The sequence below is a fragment of the Anguilla rostrata genome, chromosome 11 (assembly GCF_018555375.3).
Source record: "Anguilla rostrata isolate EN2019 chromosome 11, ASM1855537v3, whole genome shotgun sequence".
In the NCBI taxonomy this organism is placed as follows: Eukaryota; Metazoa; Chordata; class Actinopteri; order Anguilliformes; family Anguillidae; genus Anguilla; species Anguilla rostrata.
Window position 1 is genome coordinate 20,099,512 of NC_057943.1, and position 6,772 is coordinate 20,106,283.

Genomic DNA, 6,772 nt, shown 5'->3' on the forward strand with positions numbered 1-6,772 from the left:
TGGACCTTTCAGTTTTGATGGTTGGGTTGTGTTCTCTTTCCAGTCCTCTGCTGTTAACAAAATCTGAGTATCCTATTTTATTCCCTGTGCCTCCACCTCTGAGCACCTCTCTGCACTGGAGCGAGGGGTGGGTGGGTGAGAGGGTTGGGTGGGGTGGGGTGGGGGGCCGCATAGTCTCACAGCAGTGAGATGGGGGCGGGGGAGGTCAATGGCGAGGCAGAGGAAGGGTGTGAGTGTAAAACAACACCCAAAACCAAAAAAAGGGGACACAGGCAAGGGATACCTTTATGGTATTTCCTTACTGAAAAATATTTGTGCCTGTGTTTGTGTGAGGAAACACGGTATGTATACACACATTGCTTTGATTTCACCCTCTTCTCTTCCCAGGTGTACATCTGAGACACTGTTCCCAACATTTTTTCACCTACTACCACTCCAGTACAGGCCAGTATCTGCCACTCCAGTAAAGAGAGCAGAGGGATACACATATTGCAAATGGAGTGAGAATGAAAGCCCTATATATCCCCTTTATTGTGGGAAAGGGAGGGGGCTGCAGCCAGGCCTGTGTGTTTACTTTTCCCGGTGAGCCGGAGCGAGCGCTGGAGCCTCTGCTCCTCGTGGGCTTTAAACAGGAAGTGGAGCGGAGGAGTAGATTGGGTGGAGGGATGGAGTGGGACCACTGCTGGAAACATCTGGCAGGCATTCCAGCGAAGCTTGTACCCTGGACCCCAGCCCCCCGTCCCCTGTCACCAGTACTGAGACCCGACTCCCCCCCCCCCCCCCACTCTCTCCGAAAAAAGACCGTGTCCCGTCCTGGCCTGCCGCAGACTACGTGACTGAACCTCAGAGGAACTGCGTGCCCTTTGGATGGACCCATGACCGAAGATTTAAGTCCAGATGCTGGCTTTTCCGCTCACGCATAGTGCTTCCCCGGTACTCAGAAATGGGCCGTTCTGTCCCCCCCACCACCTGACTCCCAATCTGCTTCCTGCTCAGGTCCAAGAAGAAAAAACAAAATCCAGTAATCCTCGAGAGCTTCCCGAACGCTCCCCGAAGCTGTCGCTGGTGACAGGCTAATGGCTGTGGGAAGAGTCAAACGCCGGGGAATGAAAGAATTATTTGGGACACAAAGTGAACAAACAAAGCAGATGAAGATTTAGAGTCGTTCGGAGAGGATCAGCCGTTCAAAGAGAAAGGGAAACAGAGCGACTCTGAGGATGTGTGTTTTGAATGGTCACTTGCTTCCTTTCAAATACAGCAGTGCTGAGAAAATAAGAGGCAGCTTTGCGAAGGGTGGTTTCCCGTATGGGATGCGACAGTTTCAGCGTAACACAAGAATGATGCACATGGCATGTCCCTCAGTGAGACTGACAAGGCCAAGGGCTTTGGCCCCCAAAGCCTCACTGACTGCGCACGTAACAGTGATGCACAAGGTCACAAATAGATATTTCTGGAACAAAACCAAAGCAGCAGAAGAAAAAGAAGAGACAGGTCTCACATGGCTGCCTAATTACAGGTCAGGAGTGCCTGAGCTGGGTGGTCAGACTGGCTAATTAAACGCGACCACGCTGGCAGTGCCCTTAGAAACAGGGCCCGGTTCTACCCAAGCCAAGAAGAGACGTGGGAGACACAAACAAGCAGGAAGCAGAGCAGCAATGTGCTGCGCCTGAACCGCTCTGTCACCTCGGCGATAAAGTTGTAACGTACTCGGCCAAGAGGAGAACGCATCCTGTAACTCACTTTGTGATGAAAGGTCAAAGTCAAGCTGGAATTTCAAATTGAAATGAAGTGTCGCCTGGCATGGCTCCCGCCCACTGTTACGGTGGAAAAATCAAACCTTTGTGTTGAGGGTGAAGTGATGCGCTGGTGGCGGGCCCGGGCTGGCTGCCAGAACGCTGCTCCAGCTGCTGATTAGAGGGAGAAGGGTGTCCTTCCCCAGCTCCCCACAGGGAGCTCCGGTACCTACTGAGAGAGAGAGAGTCCACCGTACCGGTGCTCTCTGTTTCATATACACACACGGTCACGCACAGACATGCACACACACACACACACACACACACACAAATGCAGTGTGCGTGTGTATGTGTGAGACAGAGACGGTGCTCTCTGCCTCATACACACACACACACACACACGCGCACACATATATACACACACACACATGCACACACAAATACAATGTGTGTGTGTGTGTGTGTGAGAGAGAGAGAGTGTGTGTATGCGAGTGTGCATGTGAGAGAGAGAAAGAGTGTGTGTGTGTGAGTATTATACAGTGTGTGTAAAAGCAGTGCTCTCCTGCCCCGTGCTGTGAAAGTCTGACAGGAAGGAAAGGCTGGATATCCTCTGATGATCCTGCTGCCAGTGGGCCAGAGGAGATAAGGGCCTGAACCAGGAGGAAGACCATTCTCTGGGGGGGCACTGTGGACAATCACTCCTCACACCCTCACCCCCTCCCCGACACACTCTCCGGAACCAACACATCTGCCCCAGCCTGCCTGACCCTGTGCTTCACTACCATTTTAAATCCCTAATTGGTCAAACTCAGAGCCTGGACAAGAGGAGAAATGGATGTGGGGGAGGCGTGGGTAGGCGTTGATGTTGGAGGGAGACAATGAACAACCCATGGCTAGAATATAAACGCCATAGTTAATATGCATATTTTCGTTCACTGCGAGAACTTTCGATGTACTTAGTTGATGGACCAAGGGGGTGCACAGGTGGACCAGTTATTTTCAGTGACAGAAAGCTGCTTACTCTAGACCTAGCAGCGTAAAGCAGGGAGATGAAGAAACATATGGGGTTAATATCTTAGAGACTGAATTAAACAGCTTTAATACTCTTGCCTTAATAGGGTGGTACAGCCCACCTGGCTGTGCTCCTCAATAGCAGATCAGTATTGTGAACTACAGTGGGGGGGTGGGGGGGTGGGTGGGTGTGTGTTTGTGTTTTTGGGTGTGTGTGTGTGTGTGTGGGCGTGTGCACATGTGCACATGTACGTGCTTGTGAGTGCTTCTGAAACACGTGCTGCCAAACTGACGTCATCCTATCAGATGATGCGACTGTAATCCGCTAAGTGATGTGTCATGAATATGGAGTTTAAGTCTGAAATCCCCTGAGATACGCAGGCTAAAGATAGATCCCAAACACCAACACAGTCTATAATGTCTTCTTGGGGGTCAGAGAGGAAGAGGAAGAGGAAGAGGACCTGCTCTGACAGCTGTCCACCTGAGCACTTCTGCTTATATCCTTAGAGAAAGAGGTGAATATGCGCGTCACAGAGCGCTATTCACCAAGAACACAAGGGACAAATCTATCTGAAATAACGACTGCTGTCTGAGAGGCTAAACCTTGGCCTCTCCAAGAAGGATGGAATTAAAATGTTAATTTCCTTCAGTTAATGATCTGGACAGCACCCTCCACAAGTAAAATGGCGGTGGGAACATTTCAGGCAACCTAAGGTTCACATTTTCTTTTCGGTTTACCGGTGGCAAAATGAGCCAAGCTCCAGGGCCACTGAAGTGGCCTGCAGTTATTTTCCTTGCCTGCCGCTGAAGTGTGGACTCAGCTTGACTAAAGCCCTCTGTTTTAATGAGTGATCTTCTCACGCTGCACCGTAGGTTTTCTGGGGCCAGCTTCAGACTGTGGTAAGAACATCCACTGAGCAAACAGCGGCAGCCCCTTCCAGCCCTGTAAGGCACATGGCAGCGGGATATCGGAGTAAACAGCGAGCGGCCCGTACCCCCCTCTGCCCCCGGCAGAAGGCTGGGCGCAGGAATGCGAGCCCGCTCCCGGGGCGCCCGCGGCCACGGAGGCACCCGCCGCGGCGCGAGGGAGCCGCCGTCCCACACGAAACGCTGGCAGCGCTGCTCTGCAGGGGCAGAGGGAACCAGTCTGACGGGTTCAGGGAGGATTTCGCCTTGGGACAGAGGAGGAGACAGGTTAACTGGCTGAGGAAAAAAGACAACAAAAACTTGGGTATGGGGTGAAGGGGGGGAGGGAAAAAGTGGAGGGAAAAAGTGGGCGGAGGCAAAGAACGGGTCAGGTACACAACGAGCGATAGGAACCTGGGAGGCTGCTTTCAGTGACGTCTCATAGCAGCGCGAAAACCAGGTGTTAAGGTGATTATATTAGCACACAGCATTTTCTACGAAAGACCAATTCTCAATACACCAATTCTAGGTGTCTAATGTGCAGGAGGTTTGGGCTCAGATAAAGTGTCTTTGCGGTAACAGATCTCTGACAATTCGAGTTGACCAAAGAGCAGTAGGACAGAGGCTGCTGAACAGCAGAAAGCCATTTGTATGTGCTGCATATCCACGTGCGGTGATCTTTAACTGTGCTCACTGACGGTGAAACTTCTACTGTATCTACAGTACAGGGAATAAGGAGGTGATTTCCAAGGCTACCTTTAAGTCCAAATTTTTGTCCAAAATAGCTCTTATATGGGACATAAATGCTGAAGGAGAACCAATTTATGCTAGGGTATTAAAAGTCATTTGACTTGTTTTACATTGCACGTATGAAAGTCAGTTGTAAATGTTTTTCTTATTCATTTGAATGTTTTTCTAAATTCAGCAGCCTACAATGCCTGGTTGTGGCTGTAAGCCTGTTCTATCACTGGAACAGTGTTTATCAGGTAGGGGGAATGTGGGCCAGCTGATGTTTTACAATATAACTCCACAGCCCACCATTTAGTATGTCAAGAATGACAGAAAACATCTCATAAATGAATAGTTTAAAAACTTCCATGCGTGTGGCGAATTCAGTGGGTGCTGTCCATATTTAAGATTTTGAAAGCTCGCTCAAACACGCACACACACTCTTGTGAGGGCCCGTCCCATCTCAGACAGATGTGATCTCGCTAATTAATTCACTCTTCCCCTCAGACGCCACGGTCCCACCAGCCCAGCCTTGGCACCTGGAGCAGCCGCACACACCAGCGCACCTTTAGTGCCAGCACAGCTGCTCCTTACCGCACCGCGCCGGGGCGGCGAGTGGGGCCCGGGGCCCGGGGCCCCGGCCCACCGCCCAACTCCCCCGGACCCGGGCGCTGAGTGCGCCTGTCCCTCCCCTGAGAAGGACGTGGACCTGAGGGGCCACAGCAGCTCGGCACAGCCCCGCGACTGGATGAGCTTCAAAGGCCCGCTCTGCTCCCCGCGGAGGGGAGAGCGGCGGGCTACGCGCTTAAAGACGCAGACGCCATCCACCTCTCACGCACAACCTGCGCCAACACGCCCATCCCAGAGTCACACAGACTATCAGCCAATGCACACTGGCAGGCGCAGACAGGGAGCACACACACACATCCCCGTGCCATATTTATCAAAACGAAACCACAACGAAATGCACAAAACCTGCAGGCCATACAACCTAGTCTCAATCAAAGCACAAATACTGTGCCAAAATACAAATATCTATACACTCACCCTGGTTCTCTCTTACCTATAATGTGTGTACATGTTTATTCGTGAGTGCACACCAGTGTGAGGGAATGTGTGTTCTATCTTTGTGTGTGTGTGCGTGTGTGTGCACGCGTGTGTGTATGTGTGTGTGTAATGCTGACAGGACCTTCAGCCTCAGTCTGGGTCAGCAGTTTGTTTAGCATCAATTAGAGCCTCTGTCTTCCTCAACGCAAGCGTGAAGGGAGAATTAACATGCAGTGGCAGATTCCCACCAACGTGTTATTACACAGAGTACCTCATCTGGAACAGGGGAAGTGTGTGTGTGCGTGTGTGTGTGTGCATGACTACAAATGAAAGTGAGAGAAAAGGCTATGGGTCAGAACAAATGTTTGTGCAACCATTTTGCTTTATTTTATAGTTAGTGTTTTATAAGATGAGATTTCATATATTCAATTGATCTTGCATTTGCCCACATCATGCACCTATACAGATTTGCAGGTTCTACTTTATTAGCTTACCTGAGGTAACTGGAATACGTCACTAACATCAGTCATTTTTATTGACCTACTTTCATCAGTCCAGGGTGAAGGTGACACCTGGGTAATTTTCACTGACCTCATCAGCAAGTTTTCTTGCCCATTACGGAAAGCAATTATAGAAAACCTCATTACCGTTCAAGTCCAAGGGAAATCAACGTCTTGATACTTTTATCCAAAATCTGTTGTTTCACAACACTGACTGAGACTTTCAGAGGGTGTTCACAATCTTATTACAGAAGAAAAAACATGGAATAACTAATGGTCATTTTGTGAATAGATACTCTCACTGCAATAACAGAGGAGTGCATTTTGACATGGAGTGTGAAAGTCTAAAAATATCAGAAGTACCAAACTAAAGATTACATACAGTAAGCTGAAATCCTGAAGGTGTTTTAACAACCTTTAGAAAGATACACCAAGTTACAAAAAATCTAGCTGGATGAGTCTTGAAAAAAATTCAATTCAGAAATTGTGTTACTCTTCATTCTTATTATGCCTTGCCCATTTCCTCTAAAAGGAACACATCCCAATAGTTCTTTAATTGCTTAATTTTCTACTCCAAAAAAGGGTCACATTTATCAATAAAGTTTACTGAAAGTGTAAACTTTGTAGTGTAATCCTTCCCTTTACATATGCAAGATGAAATCCCACTCTCATAGATGACTGACGTGTCTGGAAGGCTGATGATCCACTGGACATTTCAGCCCACTGAAAATAGCATTACACACACACGCAGACACAATGAAGCAATAAATGGAAAGAACAGAAATAATCCCCATGGTGTACTGTGCTCAGATGCCTCTAGAAAGCGTAACAATTCTAAATCCAACA

General features: G+C 49.0%; 1 long non-coding RNA gene across 1 annotated transcript; it reads left to right on the forward strand.

Annotated features, from left to right (window-relative positions):
* Positions 1–3,983: 3,983 nt before the first annotated feature.
* LOC135234227 (uncharacterized) lies at positions 3,984–6,545 on the forward strand. The gene is made up of 2 exons (XR_010324041.1): positions 3,984–4,110; positions 4,887–6,545. It is a non-coding gene; the product is annotated as an uncharacterized LOC135234227 (long non-coding RNA).
* The last annotated feature ends 227 nt before the right edge of the window (positions 6,546–6,772 follow it).